The sequence below is a fragment of the Oncorhynchus kisutch genome, linkage group LG20, assembly GCF_002021735.2.
Source record: "Oncorhynchus kisutch isolate 150728-3 linkage group LG20, Okis_V2, whole genome shotgun sequence".
Taxonomy (NCBI): Eukaryota; Metazoa; Chordata; class Actinopteri; order Salmoniformes; family Salmonidae; genus Oncorhynchus; species Oncorhynchus kisutch.
In genome coordinates this window covers 33,191,729-33,213,944 of record NC_034193.2, presented here as the reverse complement: position 1 = coordinate 33,213,944, position 22,216 = coordinate 33,191,729, and the positions used below count along the sequence as shown (strand labels likewise).

At 38.2% G+C, this 22,216-nt stretch overlaps 29 non-coding genes across 29 annotated transcripts; all 29 read right to left on the bottom strand.

The window, feature by feature from the left end:
• Positions 1 to 388: 388 nt before the first annotated feature.
• trnar-ucg (transfer RNA arginine (anticodon UCG)) lies at positions 389 to 461 on the bottom strand. The gene has a single exon. It is a non-coding gene; the product is annotated as a tRNA-Arg (tRNA).
• A 286-nt stretch (positions 462 to 747) lies between these two features.
• On the bottom strand, positions 748 to 820 carry trnar-ucg (transfer RNA arginine (anticodon UCG)). Its single transcript has one exon. It is a non-coding gene; the product is annotated as a tRNA-Arg (tRNA).
• A 563-nt stretch (positions 821 to 1,383) lies between these two features.
• On the bottom strand, positions 1,384 to 1,456 carry trnar-acg (transfer RNA arginine (anticodon ACG)). The gene has a single exon. It is a non-coding gene; the product is annotated as a tRNA-Arg (tRNA).
• Positions 1,457 to 2,019: 563 nt separating this feature from the next.
• On the bottom strand, positions 2,020 to 2,092 carry trnar-acg (transfer RNA arginine (anticodon ACG)). Its single transcript has one exon. It is a non-coding gene; the product is annotated as a tRNA-Arg (tRNA).
• Positions 2,093 to 2,655: 563 nt separating this feature from the next.
• Positions 2,656 to 2,728, bottom strand: trnar-ucg (transfer RNA arginine (anticodon UCG)). The gene has a single exon. It is a non-coding gene; the product is annotated as a tRNA-Arg (tRNA).
• A 286-nt stretch (positions 2,729 to 3,014) lies between these two features.
• On the bottom strand, positions 3,015 to 3,087 carry trnar-ucg (transfer RNA arginine (anticodon UCG)). Its single transcript has one exon. It is a non-coding gene; the product is annotated as a tRNA-Arg (tRNA).
• Positions 3,088 to 3,650: 563 nt separating this feature from the next.
• trnar-acg (transfer RNA arginine (anticodon ACG)) lies at positions 3,651 to 3,723 on the bottom strand. Its single transcript has one exon. It is a non-coding gene; the product is annotated as a tRNA-Arg (tRNA).
• Positions 3,724 to 4,286: 563 nt separating this feature from the next.
• Positions 4,287 to 4,359, bottom strand: trnar-ucg (transfer RNA arginine (anticodon UCG)). The gene has a single exon. It is a non-coding gene; the product is annotated as a tRNA-Arg (tRNA).
• A 286-nt stretch (positions 4,360 to 4,645) lies between these two features.
• On the bottom strand, positions 4,646 to 4,718 carry trnar-ucg (transfer RNA arginine (anticodon UCG)). Its single transcript has one exon. It is a non-coding gene; the product is annotated as a tRNA-Arg (tRNA).
• A 1,199-nt stretch (positions 4,719 to 5,917) lies between these two features.
• On the bottom strand, positions 5,918 to 5,990 carry trnar-acg (transfer RNA arginine (anticodon ACG)). The gene has a single exon. It is a non-coding gene; the product is annotated as a tRNA-Arg (tRNA).
• A 563-nt stretch (positions 5,991 to 6,553) lies between these two features.
• On the bottom strand, positions 6,554 to 6,626 carry trnar-ucg (transfer RNA arginine (anticodon UCG)). The gene has a single exon. It is a non-coding gene; the product is annotated as a tRNA-Arg (tRNA).
• Positions 6,627 to 6,912: 286 nt separating this feature from the next.
• On the bottom strand, positions 6,913 to 6,985 carry trnar-ucg (transfer RNA arginine (anticodon UCG)). Its single transcript has one exon. It is a non-coding gene; the product is annotated as a tRNA-Arg (tRNA).
• Positions 6,986 to 7,548: 563 nt separating this feature from the next.
• Positions 7,549 to 7,621, bottom strand: trnar-acg (transfer RNA arginine (anticodon ACG)). Its single transcript has one exon. It is a non-coding gene; the product is annotated as a tRNA-Arg (tRNA).
• Positions 7,622 to 8,184: 563 nt separating this feature from the next.
• trnar-acg (transfer RNA arginine (anticodon ACG)) lies at positions 8,185 to 8,257 on the bottom strand. The gene has a single exon. It is a non-coding gene; the product is annotated as a tRNA-Arg (tRNA).
• Positions 8,258 to 8,820: 563 nt separating this feature from the next.
• Positions 8,821 to 8,893, bottom strand: trnar-ucg (transfer RNA arginine (anticodon UCG)). Its single transcript has one exon. It is a non-coding gene; the product is annotated as a tRNA-Arg (tRNA).
• A 563-nt stretch (positions 8,894 to 9,456) lies between these two features.
• Positions 9,457 to 9,529, bottom strand: trnar-acg (transfer RNA arginine (anticodon ACG)). Its single transcript has one exon. It is a non-coding gene; the product is annotated as a tRNA-Arg (tRNA).
• Positions 9,530 to 10,092: 563 nt separating this feature from the next.
• On the bottom strand, positions 10,093 to 10,165 carry trnar-ucg (transfer RNA arginine (anticodon UCG)). Its single transcript has one exon. It is a non-coding gene; the product is annotated as a tRNA-Arg (tRNA).
• A 563-nt stretch (positions 10,166 to 10,728) lies between these two features.
• On the bottom strand, positions 10,729 to 10,801 carry trnar-acg (transfer RNA arginine (anticodon ACG)). The gene has a single exon. It is a non-coding gene; the product is annotated as a tRNA-Arg (tRNA).
• A 563-nt stretch (positions 10,802 to 11,364) lies between these two features.
• Positions 11,365 to 11,437, bottom strand: trnar-ucg (transfer RNA arginine (anticodon UCG)). The gene has a single exon. It is a non-coding gene; the product is annotated as a tRNA-Arg (tRNA).
• A 286-nt stretch (positions 11,438 to 11,723) lies between these two features.
• trnar-ucg (transfer RNA arginine (anticodon UCG)) lies at positions 11,724 to 11,796 on the bottom strand. Its single transcript has one exon. It is a non-coding gene; the product is annotated as a tRNA-Arg (tRNA).
• Positions 11,797 to 12,995: 1,199 nt separating this feature from the next.
• On the bottom strand, positions 12,996 to 13,068 carry trnar-acg (transfer RNA arginine (anticodon ACG)). The gene has a single exon. It is a non-coding gene; the product is annotated as a tRNA-Arg (tRNA).
• Positions 13,069 to 13,631: 563 nt separating this feature from the next.
• On the bottom strand, positions 13,632 to 13,704 carry trnar-ucg (transfer RNA arginine (anticodon UCG)). The gene has a single exon. It is a non-coding gene; the product is annotated as a tRNA-Arg (tRNA).
• A 2,194-nt stretch (positions 13,705 to 15,898) lies between these two features.
• Positions 15,899 to 15,971, bottom strand: trnar-ucg (transfer RNA arginine (anticodon UCG)). Its single transcript has one exon. It is a non-coding gene; the product is annotated as a tRNA-Arg (tRNA).
• A 1,917-nt stretch (positions 15,972 to 17,888) lies between these two features.
• On the bottom strand, positions 17,889 to 17,961 carry trnastop-uca (transfer RNA opal suppressor (anticodon UCA)). The gene has a single exon. It is a non-coding gene; the product is annotated as a tRNA-Sec (tRNA).
• A 1,558-nt stretch (positions 17,962 to 19,519) lies between these two features.
• Positions 19,520 to 19,592, bottom strand: trnaq-uug (transfer RNA glutamine (anticodon UUG)). The gene has a single exon. It is a non-coding gene; the product is annotated as a tRNA-Gln (tRNA).
• A 563-nt stretch (positions 19,593 to 20,155) lies between these two features.
• Positions 20,156 to 20,228, bottom strand: trnar-ucg (transfer RNA arginine (anticodon UCG)). The gene has a single exon. It is a non-coding gene; the product is annotated as a tRNA-Arg (tRNA).
• Positions 20,229 to 20,514: 286 nt separating this feature from the next.
• On the bottom strand, positions 20,515 to 20,587 carry trnar-ucg (transfer RNA arginine (anticodon UCG)). Its single transcript has one exon. It is a non-coding gene; the product is annotated as a tRNA-Arg (tRNA).
• Positions 20,588 to 20,873: 286 nt separating this feature from the next.
• trnar-ucg (transfer RNA arginine (anticodon UCG)) lies at positions 20,874 to 20,946 on the bottom strand. Its single transcript has one exon. It is a non-coding gene; the product is annotated as a tRNA-Arg (tRNA).
• Positions 20,947 to 21,868: 922 nt separating this feature from the next.
• trnaq-uug (transfer RNA glutamine (anticodon UUG)) lies at positions 21,869 to 21,941 on the bottom strand. Its single transcript has one exon. It is a non-coding gene; the product is annotated as a tRNA-Gln (tRNA).
• Positions 21,942 to 22,216: the final 275 nt, after the last annotated feature.

Here is a 22,216-nt window from a genome sequence, read left to right as displayed (position 1 = left end):
TAGATTATTAAAGTTGAACAACAATGTCCAAGCTTTTCAAAGCAACAAGACCAATGCCTTATTTAGGGAAATTGCAAACATGTACGAATTAGCTGAGCTAATGAAATTAAATGACCCTATTTGACATCATACAGACTTTGCTATGCAACAGTAGACATCAAAGTTGTGAACCTGTCCGAATGAGGAAAGCTCGTGATATTTAACAAGTAAGAAGAGACCTTTTCCCTCAATCTTGCGATGCCGAATCAGACACAATATTTCTCAGGCCTTGCAGTCTTAGATTATTAAAGTTGAACAACAATGTCCAAGCTTTTCAAAGCAATGAGACCAATGCCTTATTTCGGGAATTTGCAAACATTTTCAAATTAGCTGAGCTAATGAAATTAAACGACCACGAAGGGACTCGAACCCTCAATCTTCTGATTCGAAGTCAGACGCCTTATCCATTAGGCCACGCAGTCTATGTGATACATCCCTATTTGACATCAAACAGATTTTGCTATGCCACAGTAGACATCAAAGTTGTGAACCTGTTCAAATGAGGAAAGCTAGTGATATTTAACAAGTAAGAAGAGACCTTTTCCCTCAATCTTGCGATGCCGAATCAGACACAATATTTCTCAGGCCTTTCAGTCTTAGATTATAAAAGTTGAACAACAGTATCCAAGCTTTTCAAAGCAATGAGACCAATGCCTTATTTCGGGAATTTGCAAACATGTTCAAATTAGCTGAGCTAATGAAATTAAACGACCACGAAGGGACTCGAACCCTCAATCTTCTGATTCGAAGTCAGACGCCTTATCCATTAGGCCACGCAGTCTATGTGATACATCCCTATTTGACATCATACAGACTTTGCTATGCCACAGTAGACATCAAAGTTGTGAACCTGTCCGAATGAGGAAAGCTAGTGATTTTTAACAAGTACAAAGATACTCTTTCCTTCAATCTTGTGATGCATATTCAGACACAATAATTCTCAGGCCTTGCAGTCTTAGATTATTAAAGTTGAACAACAATGTCCAAGCTTTTCAAAGCAACAAGACCAATGCCTTATTTAGGGAAATTGCAAACATGTACGAATTAGCTGAGCTAATGAAATTAAATGACCCTATTTGACATCATACAGACTTTGCTATGCAACAGTAGACATCAAAGTTGTGAACCTGTCCGAATGAGGAAAGCTCATGATATTTAACAAGTAAGAAGAGACCTTTTCCCTCAATCTTGCGATGCCGAATCAGACACAATATTTCTCAGGCCTTTCAGTCTTAGATTATAAAAGTTGAACAACAATGTCCAAGCTTTTCAAAGCAATGAGACCAATGCCTTATTTCGGGAATTTGCGAACATGTTCAAATTAGCTGAGCTAATGAAATTAAACGACCACGAAGGGACTCGAACCCTCAATCTTCTGATTCGTAGTCAGACACCTTATCCATTAGGCCACGCAGTCTATGTGATACATCCCTATTTGACATCATACAGACTTTGCTATGCCACAGTAGACATCAAAGTTGTGAACCTGTCCGAATGAGGAAAGCTAGTGATTTTTAACAAGTACAAAGATACTCTTTCCTTCAATCTTGTGATGCATATTCAGACACAATAATTCTCAGGCCTTGCAGTCTTAGATTATTAAAGTTGAACAACAATGTCCAAGCTTTTCAAAGCAACAAGACCAATGCCTTATTTAGGGAAATTGCAAAGATGTACGAATTAGCTGAGCTAATGAAATTAAATGACCCTATTTGACATCATACAGACTTTGCTATGCAACAGTAGACATCAAAGTTGTGAACCTGTCCGAATGAGGAAAGCTCGTGATATTTAACAAGTAAGAAGAGACCTTTTCCCTCAATCTTGCGATGCCGAATCAGACACAATATTTCTCAGGCCTTTCAGTCTTAGATTATAAAAGTTGAACAACAATGTCCAAGCTTTTCAAAGCAATGAGACCAATGCCTTATTTCGGGAATTTGCAAACATGTTCAAATTAGCTGAGCTAATGAAATTAAACGACCACGAAGGGACTCGAACCCTCAATCTTCTGATTCGTAGTCAGACGCCTTATCCATTAGGCCACGCAGTCTATGTGATACATCCCTATTTGACATCATACAGACTTTGCTATGCCACAGTAGACATCAAAGTTGTGAACCTGTCCGAATGAGGAAAGCTAGTGATTTTTAACAAGTACAAAGATACTCTTTCCTTCAATCTTGTGATGCATATTCAGACACAATAATTCTCAGGCCTTGCAGTCTTAGATTATTAAAGTTGAACAACAATGTCCAAGCTTTTCAAAGCAACAAGACCAATGCCTTATTTAGGGAAATTGCAAACATGTACGAATTAGCTGAGCTAATGAAATTAAATGACCCTATTTGACATCATACAGACTTTGCTATGCAACAGTAGACATCAAAGTTGTGAACCTGTCCGAATGAGGAAAGCTCGTGATATTTAACAAGTAAGAAGAGACCTTTTCCCTCAATCTTGCGATGCCGAATCAGACACAATATTTCTCAGGCCTTTCAGTCTTAGATTATAAAAGTTGAACAACAATGTCCAAGCTTTTCAAAGCAATGAGACCAATGCCTTATTTCGGGAATTTGCAAACATTTTCAAATTAGCTGAGCTAATGAAATTAAACGACCACGAAGGGACTCGAACCCTCAATCCTCTGATTCGAAGTCAGACGCCTTATCCATTAGGCCACGCAGTCTATGTGATACATCCCTATTTGACATCAAACAGATTTTGCTATGCCACAGTAGACATCAAAGTTGTGAACCTGTCCAAATGAGGAAAGCTAGTGATATTTAACAAGTAAGAAGAGACCTTTTCCCTCAATCTTGCGATGCCGAATCAGACACAATATTTCTCAGGCCTTTCAGTCTTAGATTATAAAAGTTGAACAACAGTGTCCAAGCTTTTCAAAGCAATGAGACCAATGCCTTATTTCGGGAATTTGAAAACATGTTCAAATTAGCTGAGCTAATGAAATTAAACGACCACGAAGGGACTCGAACCCTCAATCTTCTGATTCGAAGTCAGACGCCTTATCCATTAGGCCACGCAGTCTATGTGATACATTCCTATTTGACATCATACAGACTTTGCTATGCCACAGTAGACATCAAAGTTGTGAACCTGTCCGAATGAGGAAAGCTAGTGATTTTTAACAAGTACAAAGATACTCTTTCCTTCAATCTTGTGATGCATATTCAGACACAATAATTCTCAGGCCTTGCAGTCTTAGATTATTAAAGTTGAACAACAATGTCCAAGCTTTTCAAAGCAACAAGACCAATGCCTTATTTAGGGAAATTGCAAAGATGTACGAATTAGCTGAGCTAATGAAATTAAATGACCCTATTTGACATCATACAGACTTTGCTATGCAACAGTAGACATCAAAGTTGTGAACCTGTCCGAATGAGGAAAGCTCGTGATATTTAACAAGTAAGAAGAGACCTTTTCCCTCAATCTTGCGATGCCGAATCAGACACAATATTTCTCAGGCCTTTCAGTCTTAGATTATAAAAGTTGAACAACAATGTCCAAGCTTTTCAAAGCAATGAGACCAATGCCTTATTTCGGGAATTTGCAAACATGTTCAAATTAGCTGAGCTAATGAAATTAAACGACCACGAAGGGACTCGAACCCTCAATCTTCTGATTCGTAGTCAGACGCCTTATCCATTAGGCCACGCAGTCTATGTGATACATCCCTATTTGACATCATACAGACTTTGCTATGCCACAGTAGACATCAAAGTTGTGAACCTGTCCGAATGAGGAAAGCTAGTGATTTTTAACAAGTACAAAGATACTCTTTCCTTCAATCTTGTGATGCATATTCAGACACAATAATTCTCAGGCCTTGCAGTCTTAGATTATTAAAGTTGAACAACAATGTCCAAGCTTTTCAAAGCAACAAGACCAATGCCTTATTTAGGGAAATTGCAAACATGTACGAATTAGCTGAGCTAATGAAATTAATTGACCCTATTTGACATCATACAGACTTTGCTATGCAACAGTAGACATCAAAGTTGTGAACCTGTCCGAATGAGGAAAGCTCGTGATATTTAACAAGTAAGAAGAGACCTTTTCCCTCAATCTTGCGATGCCGAATCAGACACAATATTTCTCAGGCCTTTCAGTCTTAGATTATAAAAGTTGAACAACAATGTCCAAGCTTTTCAAAGCAATGAGACCAATGCCTTATTTCGGGAATTTGCAAACATTTTCAAATTAGCTGAGCTAATGAAATTAAACGACCACGAAGGGACTCGAACCCTCAATCCTCTGATTCGAAGTCAGACGCCTTATCCATTAGGCCACGCAGTCTATGTGATACATCCCTATTTGACATCAAACAGATTTTGCTATGCCACAGTAGACATCAAAGTTGTGAACCTGTCCAAATGAGGAAAGCTAGTGATATTTAACAAGTAAGAAGAGACCTTTTCCCTCAATCTTGCGATGCCGAATCAGACACAATATTTCTCAGGCCTTTCAGTCTTAGATTATAAAAGTTGAACAACAGTGTCCAAGCTTTTCAAAGCAATGAGACCAATGCCTTATTTCGGGAATTTGAAAACATGTTCAAATTAGCTGAGCTAATGAAATTAAACGACCACGAAGGGACTCGAACCCTCAATCTTCTGATTCGAAGTCAGACGCCTTATCCATTAGGCCACGCAGTCTATGTGATACATTCCTATTTGACATCATACAGACTTTGCTATGCCACAGTAGACATCAAAGTTGTGAACCTGTCCGAATGAGGAAAGCTAGTGATTTTTAACAAGTACAAAGATACTCTTTCCTTCAATCTTGAGATGCATATTCAGACACAATAATTCTCAGGCCTTGCAGTCTTAGATTATTAAAGTTGAACAACAATGTCCAAGCTTTTCAAAGCAACAAGACCAATGCCTTATTTAGGGAAATTGCAAACATGTACGAATTAGCTGAGCTAATGAAATTAAATGACCCTATTTGGCATCATACAGACTTTGCTATGCAACAGTAGACATCAAAGTTGTGAACCTGTCCGAATGAGGAAAGCTAGTGATTTTTAACAAGTACAAAGATACTCTTTCCTTCAATCTTGCGATGCCGAATCAGACACAATATTTCTCAGGCCTTTCAGTCTTAGATTATAAAAGTTGAACAACAGTGTCCAAGCTTTTCAAAGCAATGAGACCAATGCCTTATTTCGGGAATTTGCAAACATGTTCAAATTAGCTGAGCTAATGAAATTAAACGACCAGGAAGGGACTCGAACACTCAATTTTCTGATTTGAAGTCAGAAGCCTTATCCATTAGGACACGCAGTCTATGTGATACATTCCTATTTGACATCATACAGACTTTGCGATGCCACAGCAGACATCAAAGTTGTGAACCTGTCCGAATGAGGAAAGCTAGTGATTTTTAACAAGTACAAAGATACTCTTTCCTTCAATCTTGTATTGCATATTCAGACACAATAATTCTCAGGCCTTGCAGTCTTAGATTATTAAAGTTGAACAACAATGTCCAAGCTTTTCAAAGCAACAAGACCAATGCCTTATTTAGGGAAATTGCAAACATGTACGAATTAGCTGAGCTAATGAAATTAAATGACCCTATTTGACATCATACAGACTTTGCTATGCAACAGTAGACATCAAAGTTGTGAACCTGTCCGAATGAGGAAAGCTCGTGATATTTAACAAGTAAGAAGAGACCTTTTCCCTCAATCTTGCGATGCCGAATCAGACACAATATTTCTCAGGCCTTTCAGTCTTAGATTATAAAAGTTGAACAACAATGTCCAAGCTTTTCAAAGCAATGAGACCAATGCCTTATTTCGGGAATTTGCAAACATGTTCAAATTAGCTGAGCTAATGAAATTAAACGACCACGAAGGGACTCGAACCCTCAATCTTCTGATTCGTAGTCAGACGCCTTATCCATTAGGCCACGCAGTCTATGTGATACATCCCTATTTGACATCATACAGACTTTGCTATGCCACAGTAGACATCAAAGTTGTGAACCTGTCCGAATGAGGAAAGCTAGTGATTTTTAACAAGTACAAAGATACTCTTTCCTTCAATCTTGTGATGCATATTCAGACACAATAATTCTCAGGCCTTGCAGTCTTAGATTATTAAAGTTGAACAACAATGTCCAAGCTTTTCAAAGCAACAAGACCAATGCCTTATTTAGGGAAATTGCAAACATGTACGAATTAGCTGAGCTAATGAAATTAAATGACCCTATTTGACATCATACAGACTTTGCTATGCAACAGTAGACATCAAAGTTGTGAACCTGTCCGAATGAGGAAAGCTCGTGATATTTAACAAGTAAGAAGAGACCTTTTCCCTCAATCTTGCGATGCCGAATCAGACACAATATTTCTCAGGCCTTTCAGTCTTAGATTATAAAAGTTGAACAACAATGTCCAAGCTTTTCAAAGCAATGAGACCAATGCCTTATTTCGGGAATTTGCAAACATTTTCAAATTAGCTGAGCTAATGAAATTAAACGACCACGAAGGGACTCGAACCCTCAATCCTCTGATTCGAAGTCAGACGCCTTATCCATTAGGCCACGCAGTCTATGTGATACATCCCTATTTGACATCAAACAGATTTTGCTATGCCACAGTAGACATCAAAGTTGTGAACCTGTCCAAATGAGGAAAGCTAGTGATATTTAACAAGTAAGAAGAGACCTTTTCCCTCAATCTTGCGATGCCGAATCAGACACAATATTTCTCAGGCCTTTCAGTCTTAGATTATAAAAGTTGAACAACAGTGTCCAAGCTTTTCAAAGCAATGAGACCAATGCCTTATTTCGGGAATTTGAAAACATGTTCAAATTAGCTGAGCTAATGAAATTAAACGACCACGAAGGGACTCGAACCCTCAATCTTCTGATTCGAAGTCAGACGCCTTATCCATTAGGCCACGCAGTCTATGTGATACATCCCTATTTGACATCATACAGACTTTGCTATGCCACAGTAGACATCAAAGTTGTGAACCTGTCCGAATGAGGAAAGCTAGTGATTTTTAACAAGTACAAAGATACTCTTTCCTTCAATCTTGTGATGCATATTCAGACACAATAATTCTCAGGCCTTGCAGTCTTAGATTATTAAAGTTGAACAACAATGTCCAAGCTTTTCAAAGCAACAAGACCAATGCCTTATTTAGGGAAATTGCAAACATGTACGAATTAGCTGAGCTAATGAAATTAAATGACCCTATTTGACATCATACAGACTTTGCTATGCAACAGTAGACATCAAAGTTGTGAACCTGTCCGAATGAGGAAAGCTCATGATATTTAACAAGTAAGAAGAGACCTTTTCCCTCAATCTTGCGATGCCGAATCAGACACAATATTTCTCAGGCCTTTCAGTCTTAGATTATAAAAGTTGAACAACAATGTCCAAGCTTTTCAAAGCAATGAGACCAATGCCTTATTTCGGGAATTTGCGAACATGTTCAAATTAGCTGAGCTAATGAAATTAAACGACCACGAAGGGACTCGAACCCTCAATCTTCTGATTCGTAGTCAGACACCTTATCCATTAGGCCACGCAGTCTATGTGATACATCCCTATTTGACATCATACAGACTTTGCTATGCCACAGTAGACATCAAAGTTGTGAACCTGTCCGAATGAGGAAAGCTAGTGATTTTTAACAAGTACAAAGATACTCTTTCCTTCAATCTTGTGATGCATATTCAGACACAATAATTCTCAGGCCTTGCAGTCTTAGATTATTAAAGTTGAACAACAATGTCCAAGCTTTTCAAAGCAACAAGACCAATGCCTTATTTAGGGAAATTGCAAAGATGTACGAATTAGCTGAGCTAATGAAATTAAATGACCCTATTTGACATCATACAGACTTTGCTATGCAACAGTAGACATCAAAGTTGTGAACCTGTCCGAATGAGGAAAGCTCGTGATATTTAACAAGTAAGAAGAGACCTTTTCCCTCAATCTTGCGATGCCGAATCAGACACAATATTTCTCAGGCCTTTCAGTCTTAGATTATAAAAGTTGAACAACAATGTCCAAGCTTTTCAAAGCAATGAGACCAATGCCTTATTTCGGGAATTTGCAAACATGTTCAAATTAGCTGAGCTAATGAAATTAAACGACCACGAAGGGACTCGAACCCTCAATCTTCTGATTCGTAGTCAGACGCCTTATCCATTAGGCCACGCAGTCTATGTGATACATCCCTATTTGACATCATACAGACTTTGCTATGCCACAGTAGACATCAAAGTTGTGAACCTGTCCGAATGAGGAAAGCTAGTGATTTTTAACAAGTACAAAGATACTCTTTCCTTCAATCTTGTGATGCATATTCAGACACAATAATTCTCAGGCCTTGCAGTCTTAGATTATTAAAGTTGAACAACAATGTCCAAGCTTTTCAAAGCAACAAGACCAATGCCTTATTTAGGGAAATTGCAAACATGTACGAATTAGCTGAGCTAATGAAATTAAATGACCCTATTTGACATCATACAGACTTTGCTATGCAACAGTAGACATCAAAGTTGTGAACCTGTCCGAATGAGGAAAGCTCGTGATATTTAACAAGTAAGAAGAGACCTTTTCCCTCAATCTTGCGATGCCGAATCAGACACAATATTTCTCAGGCCTTTCAGTCTTAGATTATAAAAGTTGAACAACAATGTCCAAGCTTTTCAAAGCAATGAGACCAATGCCTTATTTCGGGAATTTGCAAACATTTTCAAATTAGCTGAGCTAATGAAATTAAACGACCACGAAGGGACTCGAACCCTCAATCCTCTGATTCGAAGTCAGACGCCTTATCCATTAGGCCACGCAGTCTATGTGATACATCCCTATTTGACATCAAACAGATTTTGCTATGCCACAGTAGACATCAAAGTTGTGAACCTGTCCAAATGAGGAAAGCTAGTGATATTTAACAAGTAAGAAGAGACCTTTTCCCTCAATCTTGCGATGCCGAATCAGACACAATAATTCTCAGGCCTTGCAGTCTTAGATTATTAAAGTTGAACAACAATGTCCAAGCTTTTCAAAGCAACAAGACCAATGCCTTATTTAGGGAAATTGCAAAGATGTACGAATTAGCTGAGCTAATGAAATTAAATGACCCTATTTGACATCATACAGACTTTGCTATGCAACAGTAGACATCAAAGTTGTGAACCTGTCCGAATGAGGAAAGCTCGTGATATTTAACAAGTAAGAAGAGACCTTTTCCCTCAATCTTGCGATGCCGAATCAGACACAATATTTCTCAGGCCTTTCAGTCTTAGATTATAAAAGTTGAACAACAATGTCCAAGCTTTTCAAAGCAATGAGACCAATGCCTTATTTCGGGAATTTGCAAACATGTTCAAATTAGCTGAGCTAATGAAATTAAACGACCACGAAGGGACTCGAACCCTCAATCTTCTGATTCGTAGTCAGACGCCTTATCCATTAGGCCACGCAGTCTATGTGATACATCCCTATTTGACATCATACAGACTTTGCTATGCCACAGTAGACATCAAAGTTGTGAACCTGTCCGAATGAGGAAAGCTAGTGATTTTTAACAAGTACAAAGATACTCTTTCCTTCAATCTTGTGATGCATATTCAGACACAATAATTCTCAGGCCTTGCAGTCTTAGATTATTAAAGTTGAACAACAATGTCCAAGCTTTTCAAAGCAACAAGACCAATGCCTTATTTAGGGAAATTGCAAACATGTACGAATTAGCTGAGCTAATGAAATTAATTGACCCTATTTGACATCATACAGACTTTGCTATGCAACAGTAGACATCAAAGTTGTGAACCTGTCCGAATGAGGAAAGCTCGTGATATTTAACAAGTAAGAAGAGACCTTTTCCCTCAATCTTGCGATGCCGAATCAGACACAATATTTCTCAGGCCTTTCAGTCTTAGATTATAAAAGTTGAACAACAATGTCCAAGCTTTTCAAAGCAATGAGACCAATGCCTTATTTCGGGAATTTGCAAACATTTTCAAATTAGCTGAGCTAATGAAATTAAACGACCACGAAGGGACTCGAACCCTCAATCCTCTGATTCGAAGTCAGACGCCTTATCCATTAGGCCACGCAGTCTATGTGATACATCCCTATTTGACATCAAACAGATTTTGCTATGCCACAGTAGACATCAAAGTTGTGAACCTGTCCAAATGAGGAAAGCTAGTGATATTTAACAAGTAAGAAGAGACCTTTTCCCTCAATCTTGCGATGCCGAATCAGACACAATAATTCTCAGGCCTTGCAGTCTTAGATTATTAAAGTTGAACAACAATGTCCAAGCTTTTCAAAGCAACAAGACCAATGCCTTATTTAGGGAAATTGCAAAGATGTACGAATTAGCTGAGCTAATGAAATTAAATGACCCTATTTGACATCATACAGACTTTGCTATGCAACAGTAGACATCAAAGTTGTGAACCTGTCCGAATGAGGAAAGCTCGTGATATTTAACAAGTAAGAAGAGACCTTTTCCCTCAATCTTGCGATGCCGAATCAGACACAATATTTCTCAGGCCTTTCAGTCTTAGATTATAAAAGTTGAACAACAATGTCCAAGCTTTTCAAAGCAATGAGACCAATGCCTTATTTCGGGAATTTGCAAACATGTTCAAATTAGCTGAGCTAATGAAATTAAACGACCACGAAGGGACTCGAACCCTCAATCTTCTGATTCGTAGTCAGACGCCTTATCCATTAGGCCACGCAGTCTATGTGATACATCCCTATTTGACATCATACAGACTTTGCTATGCCACAGTAGACATCAAAGTTGTGAACCTGTCCGAATGAGGAAAGCTAGTGATTTTTAACAAGTACAAAGATACTCTTTCCTTCAATCTTGTGATGCATATTCAGACACAATAATTCTCAGGCCTTGCAGTCTTAGATTATTAAAGTTGAACAACAATGTCCAAGCTTTTCAAAGCAACAAGACCAATGCCTTATTTAGGGAAATTGCAAACATGTACGAATTAGCTGAGCTAATGAAATTAATTGACCCTATTTGACATCATACAGACTTTGCTATGCAACAGTAGACATCAAAGTTGTGAACCTGTCCGAATGAGGAAAGCTCGTGATATTTAACAAGTAAGAAGAGACCTTTTCCCTCAATCTTGCGATGCCGAATCAGACACAATATTTCTCAGGCCTTTCAGTCTTAGATTATAAAAGTTGAACAACAATGTCCAAGCTTTTCAAAGCAATGAGACCAATGCCTTATTTCGGGAATTTGCAAACATTTTCAAATTAGCTGAGCTAATGAAATTAAACGACCACGAAGGGACTCGAACCCTCAATCCTCTGATTCGAAGTCAGACGCCTTATCCATTAGGCCACGCAGTCTATGTGATACATCCCTATTTGACATCAAACAGATTTTGCTATGCCACAGTAGACATCAAAGTTGTGAACCTGTCCAAATGAGGAAAGCTAGTGATATTTAACAAGTAAGAAGAGACCTTTTCCCTCAATCTTGCGATGCCGAATCAGACACAATATTTCTCAGGCCTTTCAGTCTTAGATTATAAAAGTTGAACAACAGTGTCCAAGCTTTTCAAAGCAATGAGACCAATGCCTTATTTCGGGAATTTGAAAACATGTTCAAATTAGCTGAGCTAATGAAATTAAACGACCACGAAGGGACTCGAACCCTCAATCTTCTGATTCGAAGTCAGACGCCTTATCCATTAGGCCACGCAGTCTATGTGATACATTCCTATTTGACATCATACAGACTTTGCTATGCCACAGTAGACATCAAAGTTGTGAACCTGTCCGAATGAGGAAAGCTAGTGATTTTTAACAAGTACAAAGATACTCTTTCCTTCAATCTTGAGATGCATATTCAGACACAATAATTCTCAGGCCTTGCAGTCTTAGATTATTAAAGTTGAACAACAATGTCCAAGCTTTTCAAAGCAACAAGACCAATGCCTTATTTAGGGAAATTGCAAACATGTACGAATTAGCTGAGCTAATGAAATTAAATGACCCTATTTGGCATCATACAGACTTTGCTATGCAACAGTAGACATCAAAGTTGTGAACCTGTCCGAATGAGGAAAGCTAGTGATTTTTAACAAGTACAAAGATACTCTTTCCTTCAATCTTGCGATGCCGAATCAGACACAATATTTCTCAGGCCTTTCAGTCTTAGATTATAAAAGTTGAACAACAGTGTCCAAGCTTTTCAAAGCAATGAGACCAATGCCTTATTTCGGGAATTTGCAAACATGTTCAAATTAGCTGAGCTAATGAAATTAAACGACCAGGAAGGGACTCGAACACTCAATTTTCTGATTTGAAGTCAGAAGCCTTATCCATTAGGACACGCAGTCTATGTGATACATTCCTATTTGACATCATACAGACTTTGCGATGCCACAGCAGACATCAAAGTTGTGAACCTGTCCGAATGAGGAAAGCTAGTGATTTTTAACAAGTACAAAGATACTCTTTCCTTCAATCTTGTATTGCATATTCAGACACAATAATTCTCAGGCCTTGCAGTCTTAGATTATTAAAGTTGAACAACAATGTCCAAGCTTTTCAAAGCAACAAGACCAATGCCTTATTTAGGGAAATTGCAAACATGTACGAATTAGCTGAGCTAATGAAATTAAATGACCCTATTTGACATCATACAGACTTTGCTATGCAACAGTAGACATCAAAGTTGTGAACCTGTCCGAATGAGGAAAGCTCGTGATATTTAACAAGTAAGAAGAGACCTTTTCCCTCAATCTTGCGATGCCGAATCAGACACAATATTTCTCAGGCCTTTCAGTCTTAGATTATAAAAGTTGAACAACAATGTCCAAGCTTTTCAAAGCAATGAGACCAATGCCTTATTTCGGGAATTTGCAAACATGTTCAAATTAGCTGAGCTAATGAAATTAAACGACCACGAAGGGACTCGAACCCTCAATCTTCTGATTCGTAGTCAGACGCCTTATCCATTAGGCCACGCAGTCTATGTGATACATCCCTATTTGACATCATACAGACTTTGCTATGCCACAGTAGACATCAAAGTTGTGAACCTGTCCGAATGAGGAAAGCTAGTGATTTTTAACAAGTACAAAGATACTCTTTCCTTCAATCTTGTGATGCATATTCAGACACAATAATTCTCAGGCCTTGCAGTCTTAGATTATTAAAGTTGAACAACAATGTCCAAGCTTTTCAAAGCAACAAGACCAATGCCTTATTTAGGGAAATTGCAAACATGTACGAATTAGCTGAGCTAATGAAATTAAATGACCCTATTTGACATCATACAGACTTTGCTATGCAACAGTAGACATCAAAGTTGTGAACCTGTCCGAATGAGGAAAGCTCGTGATATTTAACAAGTAAGAAGAGACCTTTTCCCTCAATCTTGCGATGCCGAATCAGACACAATATTTCTCAGGCCTTTCAGTCTTAGATTATAAAAGTTGAACAACAATGTCCAAGCTTTTCAAAGCAATGAGACCAATGCCTTATTTCGGGAATTTGCAAACATTTTCAAATTAGCTGAGCTAATGAAATTAAACGACCACGAAGGGACTCGAACCCTCAATCCTCTGATTCGAAGTCAGACGCCTTATCCATTAGGCCACGCAGTCTATGTGATACATCCCTATTTGACATCAAACAGATTTTGCTATGCCACAGTAGACATCAAAGTTGTGTACCTGTCCGAATGAGGAAAGCTAGTGATTTTTAACAAGTACAAAGATACTCTTTCCTTCAATCTTGTGATGCATATTCAGACACAATAATTCTCAGGCCTTGCAGTCTTAGATTATTAAAGTTGAACAACAATGTCCAAGCTTTTCAAAGCAACAAGACCAATGCCTTATTTAGGGAAATTGCAAACATGTACGAATTAGCTGAGCTAATGAAATTAAATGACCCTATTTGGCATCATACAGACTTTGCTATGCAACAGTAGACATCAAAGTTGTGAACCTGTCCGAATGAGGAAAGCTAGTGATTTTTAACAAGTACAAAGATACTCTTTCCTTCAATCTTGCGATGCCGAATCAGACACAATATTTCTCAGGCCTTTCAGTCTTAGATTATAAAAGTTGAACAACAGTGTCCAAGCTTTTCAAAGCAATGAGACCAATGCCTTATTTCGGGAATTTGCAAACATGTTCAAATTAGCTGAGCTAATGAAATTAAACGACCAGGAAGGGACTCGAACACTCAATTTTCTGATTTGAAGTCAGAAGCCTTATCCATTAGGACACGCAGTCTATGTGATACATTCCTATTTGACATCATACAGACTTTGCGATGCCACAGCAGACATCAAAGTTGTGAACCTGTCCGAATGAGGAAAGCTAGTGATTTTTAACAAGTACAAAGATACTCTTTCCTTCAATCTTGTATTGCATATTCAGACACAATAATTCTCAGGCCTTGCAGTCTTAGATTATTAAAGTTGAACAACAATGTCCAAGCTTTTCAAAGCAACAAGACCAATGCCTTATTTAGGGAAATTGCAAACATGTACGAATTAGCTGAGCTAATGAAATTAAATGACCCTATTTGACATCATACAGACTTTGCTATGCAACAGTAGACATCAAAGTTGTGAACCTGTCCGAATGAGGAAAGCTAGTGATATTTAACAAGTAAGAAGAGACCTTTTCCCTCAATCTTGCGATGCCGAATCAGACACAATATTTCTCAGGCCTTTCAGTCTTAGATTATAAAAGTTGAACAACAGTGTCCAAGCTTTTCAAAGCAATGAGACCAATGCCTTATTTCGGGAATTTGAAAACATGTTCAAATTAGCTGAGCTAATGAAATTAAACGACCACGAAGGGACTCGAACCCTCAATCTTCTGATTCGAAGTCAGACGCCTTATACATTAGGCCACGCAGTATATGTGATACATCCCTATTTGACATCATACAGACTTTGCTATGCCACAGTAGACATCAAAGTTGTGTACCTGTCCGAATGAGGAAAGCTAGTGATTTTTAACAAGTACAAAGATACTCTTTCCTTCAATCTTGTGATGCATATTCAGACACAATAATTCTCAGGCCTTGCAGTCTTAGATTATTAAAGTTGAACAACAATGTCCAAGCTTTTCAAAGCAACAAGACCAATGCCTTATTTAGGGAAATTGCAAACATGTACGAATTAGCTGAGCTAATGAAATTAAATGACCCTATTTGACATCATACAGACTTTGCTATGCAACAGTAGACATCAAAGTTGTGAACCTGTCCGAATGAGGAAAGCTCGTGATATTTAACAAGTAAGAAGAGACCTTTTCCCTCAATCTTGCGATGCCGAATCAGACACAATATTTCTCAGGCCTTTCAGTCTTAGATTATAATAGTTGAACAACAATGTCCAAGCTTTTCAAAGCAATGAGACCAATGCCTTATTTCGGGAATTTGCAAACATGTTCAAATTAGCTGAGCTAATGAAATTAAACAACCACGAAGGGACTCGAACCCTCAATCTTCTGATTCGAAGTCAGATGCCTTATCCATTAGGCCACGCAGTCTATGTGATACATCCCTATTTGACATCATACAGATTTTGCTATGCCACAGTAGACATCAAAGTTGTGAACCTGTCCAAATGAGGAAAGCTAGTGATATTTAACAAGTAAGAAGAGACCTTTTCCCTCAATCTTGCGATGCTGAATCAGACACAATATTTCTCAGGCCTTTCAGTCTTAGATTATAAAAGTTGAACAACAGTGTCCAAGCTTTTCAAAGCAATGAGACCAATGCCTTATTTCGGGAATTTGAAAACATGTTCAAATTAGCTGAGCTAATGAAATTAAACGACCACGAAGGGACTCGAACCCTCAATCTTCTGATTCGAAGTCAGACGCCTTATCCATTAGGCCACGCAGTCTATGTGATACATTCCTATTTGACATCATACAGACTTTGCTATGCCACAGTAGACATCAAAGTTGTGAACCTGTCCGCATGAGGAAAGCTAGTGATTTTTAACAAGTACAAAGATACTCTTTCCTTCAATCTTGAGATGCATATTCAGACACAATAATTCTCAGGCCTTGCAGTCTTAGATTATTAAAGTTGAACAACAATGTCCAAGCTTTTCAAAGCAATGAGACCAATGCCTTATTTCGGGAATTTGCAAACATGTTCAAATTAGCTGAGCTAATGAAATTAAACAACCACGAAGGGACTCGAACCCTCAATCTTCTGATTCGAAGTCAGACGCCTTATCCATTAGGCCACGCAGTCTATGTGATACATCCATATTTGACATCATACAGACTTTGCTATGCCACAGTAGACATCAAAGTTGTGAACCTGTCCGAATGAGGAAAGCTAGTGATATTTAACAAGTAAGAAGAGACCTTTTCCCTCAATCTTGCGATGCCGAATCAGACACAATATTTCTCAGGCCTTTCAGTCTTAGATTATAAAATTTTAACAACAGTGTTCAAGCTTTTCAAAGCAATGAGACCAATGCTTTATTTCGGGAATTTGCAAACATGTTCAAATTAACTGACCTAATGAAATTAAACGACCATGAAGGGACTCGAACCCTCAATCTTCTGATTCGAAGTCAGACGCCTTATCCATTAGTCCACGTAGTCTATGTGATACATTCCTATTTGACATCATACAGACTTTGCTATGCCACAGTAGACATCAAAGTTGTGAACCTGTCCGAATGAGGAAAGCTAGTGATTTTTAACAAGTACAAAGATACTCTTTCCTTCAATCTTGTGATGCATATTCAGACACAATAATTCTCAGGCCTTGCAGTCTTAGATTATTAAAGTTGAACAACAATGTCCAAGCTTTTCAAAGCAACAAGACCAATGCCTTATTTAGGGAAATTGCAAACATGTACAAATTAGCTGAGCTAATGAAATTAAATGACCCTATTTGACATCATACAGACGTTGCTATGCAACAGTAGACATCAAAGTTGTGAACCTGTCCGAATGAGGAAAGCTAGTGATATTTAACAAGTAAGAAGAGACCTTTTCCCTCAATCTTGCGATGCCGAATCAGACACAATATTTCTCAGGCCTTTCAGTCTTAGATTATAAAATTTTAACCACAGTGTTCAAGCTTTTCAAAGCAATGAGACCAATGCTTTATTTCGGGAATTTGCAAACATGTTCAAATTAGCTGACCTAATGAAATTAAACGACCATGAAGGGACTCGAACCCTCAATCTTCTGATTCGAAGTCAGACGCCTTATCCATTAGTCCACGTAGTCTATGTGATACATTCCTATTTGACATCATACAGACTTTGCTATGCCACAGTAGACATCAAAGTTGTGAACCTGTCCGAATGAGGAAAGCTAGTGATTTTTAACAAGTACAAAGATACTCTTTCCTTCAATCTTGTGATGCATATTCAGACACAATAATTCTCAGGCCTTGCAGTCTTAGATTATTAAAGTTGAACAACAATGTCCAAGCTTTTCAAAGCAACAAGACCAATGCCTTATTTAGGGAAATTGCAAACATGTACGAATTAGCTGAGCTAATGAAATTAAATGACCCTATTTGACATCATACAGACTTTGCTATGCAACAGTAGACATCAAAGTTGTGAACCTGTCCGAATGAGGAAAGCTCGTGATATTTAACAAGTAAGAAGAGACCTTTTCCCTCAATCTTGCGATGCTGAATCAGACACAATATTTCTCAGGCATTTCAGTCTTAGATTATAAAAGTTGAACAACAATGTCCAAGCTTTTCAAAGCAATGAGACCAATGCCTTATTTCGGGAATTTGCAAACATGTTCAAATTAGCTGAGCTAATGAAATTAAACAACCACGAAGGGACTCGAACCCTCAATCTTCTGATTTGAAGTCAGACGCCTTATCCATTAGGCCACGCAGTCTATGTGATACATTCCTATTTGACATCATACAGACTTTGCTATGCCACAGTAGACATCAAAGTTGTGAACCTGTCCGAATGAGGAAAGATAGTGATATTTAACAAGTAAGAAGAGACCTTTTCCCTCAATCTTGCGATGCCGAATCAGACACAATATTTCTCAGGCCTTTCAGTCTTAGATTATAAAAGTTGAACAACAGTGTCCAAGCTTTTCAAAGCAATGAGACCAATGCCTTATTTCGGGAATTTGAAAACATGTACGAATTAGCTGAGCTAATGAAATTAAATGACCCTATTTGACATCATACAGACTTTGCTATGCCACAGTAGACATCAAAGTTGTGAACCTGTCCGAATGAGGAAAGCTAGTGATATTTAACATGTAAGAAGAGACCTTTTCCCTCAATCTTGCGATGCCGAATCAGACACAATATTTCTCAGGCCTTTCAGTCTTAGATTATAAAAGTTGAACAACAATGTCCAAGCTTTTCAAAGCAATGAGACCAATGCCTTATTTCGGGAATTTGCAAACATGTTCAAATTAGCTGCGCTAATGAAATTAAAAGACAACGAAGGTAATCGAACCCTAAATCTTCTGATTTGAAGTCAGACGCCTTATCCATTAGGCCACGCAGTCTATGTGATACATCCCTATTTGACATCATACAGACTTTGCTATGCCACAGTAGACATCAAAGTTGTGAACCTGTCCGAATGAGGAAAGCTAGTGATTTTTAACAAGTACAAAGATACTCTTTCCTTCAATCTTGTGATGCATATTCAGACACAATAATTCTCAGGCCTTGCAGTCTTAGATTATTAAAGTTGAACAACAATGTCCAAGCTTTTCAAAGCAACAAGACCAATGCCTTATTTAGGGAAATTGCAAACATGTACGAATTAGCTGAGCTAATGAAATTAAATGACCCTATTTGACATCATACAGACTTTGCTATGCAACAGTAGACATCAAAGTTGTGAACCTGTCCGAATGAGGAAAGCTAGTGATATTTAACAAGTAAGAAGAGACCTATTCCCTCAATCTTGCGATGCCGAATCAGACACAATATTTCTCAGGCCTTTCAGTCTTAGATTATAAAAGTTGAACAACAGTGTCCAAGCTTTTCAGAGCAATGAGACCAATGCCTTATTTCGGGAATTTGCAAACATGTTCAAATTAGCTGAGCTAATTAAATTAAATGACCACGAAGGGACTCGAACCCTCAATCTTCTGATTCGAAGCCAGACGCCTTATCCATTAGGCCACACAGTCTATGTGATACATCCCTATTTGACATCATACAGATTTTGCTATGCCACAGTAGACATCAAAGTTGTGAACCTATCCAAATGAGGAAAGCTAGTGATATTTAACAAGTAAGAAGAGACCTTTTCCCTCAATCTTGCGATGCTGAATCAGACACAATATTTCTCAGGCCTTTCAGTCTTAGATTATAAAAGTTGAACAACAGTGTCCAAGCTTTTCAAAGCAATGAGACCAATGCCTTATTTCGGGAATTTGAAAACATGTTCAAATTAGCTGAGCTAATGAAATTAAACGACCACGAAGGGACTCGAACCCTCAATCTTCTGATTCAAAGTCAGACGCCTTAGCCATTAGGCCACGCAGTCTATGTGATACATTCCTATTTGACATCATACAGACTTTGCTATGCCACAGTAGACATCAAAGTTGTGAACCTGTCCGAATGAGGAAAGCTAGTGATTTTTAACAAGTACAAAGATACTCTTTCCTTCAATCTTGAGATGCATATTCAGACACAATAATTCTCAGGCCTTGCAGTCTTAGATTATTAAAGTTGAACAACAATGTCCAAGCTTTTCAAAGCAACAAGACCAATGCCTTATTTAGGGAAATTGCAAACATGTACGAATTAGCTGAGCTAATGAAATTAAATGACCCTATTTGACATCATACAGACTTTGCTATGCAACAGTAGACATCAAAGTTGTGAACCTGTCCGAATGAGGAAAGCTCGTGATATTTAACAAGTAAGAAGAGACCTTTTCCCTCAATCTTGCGATGCCGAATCAGACACAATATTTCTCAGGCCTTTCAGTCTTAGATTATAAAAGTTGAACAACAATGTCCAAGCTTTTCAAAGCAATGAGACCAATGCCTTATTTCGGGAATTTGCAAACATGTTCAAATTAGCTGAGCTAATGAAATTAAACGACCACGAAGGGACTCGAACCCTCAATCTTCTGATTCGAAGTCAGACGCCTTATCCATTAGGCCACGCAGTCTATGTGATACATCCCTATTTGACATCATACAGATTTTGCTATGCCACAGTAGACATCAAAGTTGTGAACCTGTCCAAATGAGGAAAGCTAGTGATATTTAACAAGTAAGAAGAGACCTTTTCCCTCAATCTTGCGATGCCGAATCAGACACAATATTTCTCAGGCCTTTCAGTCTTAGATTATAAAAGTTGAACAACAATGTCCAAGCTTTTCAAAGCAATGAGACCAATGCCTTATTTCGGGAATTTGCAAACATGTTCAAATTAGCTGAGCTAATTAAATTAAACGACCACGAAGGGACTCGAACCCTCAATCTTCTGATTCGAAGTCAGACGCCTTATCCATTAGGCCACGCAGTCTATGTGATACATCCCTATTTGACATCATACAGACTTTGCTATGCCACAGTAGACATCAAAGTTGTGAACCTGTCCGAATGAGGAAAGCTAGTGATTTTTAACAAGTACAAAGATACTCTTTCCTTCAATCTTGTGATGCATATTCAGACACAATAATTCTCAGGCCTTGCAGTCTTAGATTATTAAAGTTGTACAACAATGTCCAAGCTTTTCAAAGCAATGAGACCAATGCCTTATTTCGGGAATTTGCAAACATGTTCAAATTAGCTGAGCTAATGAATTTAAGTGACCACGAAGGGACTCGAACCCTCAATCTTCTGATTCGAAGTCAGACGCCTTAGCCATTAGGCCACGCAGTCTATGTCATACATTCCTATTTGACATCATACAGACTTTGCTATGCCACAGTAGACATCAAAGTTGTGAACCTGTCCGAATGAGGAAAGCTAGTGATTTTTAACAAGTACAAAGATACTCTTTCCTTCAATCTTGTGATGCATATTCAGACACAATAATTCTCAGGCCTTGCAGTCTTAGATTATTAAAGTTGAACAACAATGTCCAAGCTTTTCAAAGCAACAAGACCAATGCCTTATTTAGGGAAATTGCAAACATGTACGAATTAGCTGAGCTAATGAAATTAAATGACCCTATTTGACATCATACAGACTTTGCTATGCAACAGTAGACATCAAAGTTGTGAACCTGTCCGAATGAGGAAAGCTCGTGATATTTAACAAGTAAGAAGAGACCTTTTCCCTCAATCTTGCGATGCCGAATCAGACACAATATTTCTCAGGCCTTTCAGTCTTAGATTATAAAAGTTGAACAACAATGTCCAAGCTTTTCAAAGCAATGAGACCAATGCCTTATTTCGGGAATTTGCAAACATGTTCAAATTAGCTGAGCTAATGAAATTAAACAACCACGAAGGGACTCAAACCCTCAATCTTCTGATTCGAAGTCAGACGCCTTATCCATTAGGCCACACAGTCTATGTGATACATCCCTATTTGACATCATACAGATTTTGCTATGCCACAGTAGACATCAAAGTTGTGAACCTATCCAAATGAGGAAAGCTAGTGATATTTAACAAGTAAGGAGAGACCTTTTCCCTCAATCTTGCGATGCCGAATCAGACACAATATTTCGCAGGCCTTTCAGTCTTAGATTATAAAAGTTGAACAACAGTGTCCAAGCTTTTCAAAGCAATGAGACCAATGCCTTATTTCGGGAATTTGAAAGCATGTTCAAATTAGCTGAGCTAATGAAATTAAACGACCACGAAGGGACTCGAACCCTCAATCTTCTGATTCAAAGTCAGACGCCTTAGCCATTAGGCCACGCAGTCTATGTGATACATTCCTATTTGACATCATACAGACTTTGCTATGCCACAGTAGACATCAAAGTTGTGAACCTGTCCAAATGAGGAAAGCTAGTGATATTTAACAAGTAAGAAGAGACCTTTTCCCTCAATCTTGCGATGCCGAATCAGACACAATAATTCTCAGGCCTTTCAGTCTTAGATTATAAAAGTTGAACAACAATGTCCAAGCTTTTCAAAGCAATGAGACCAATGCCTTATTTCGGGAATTTGCAAACATGTTCAAATTAGCTGAGCTA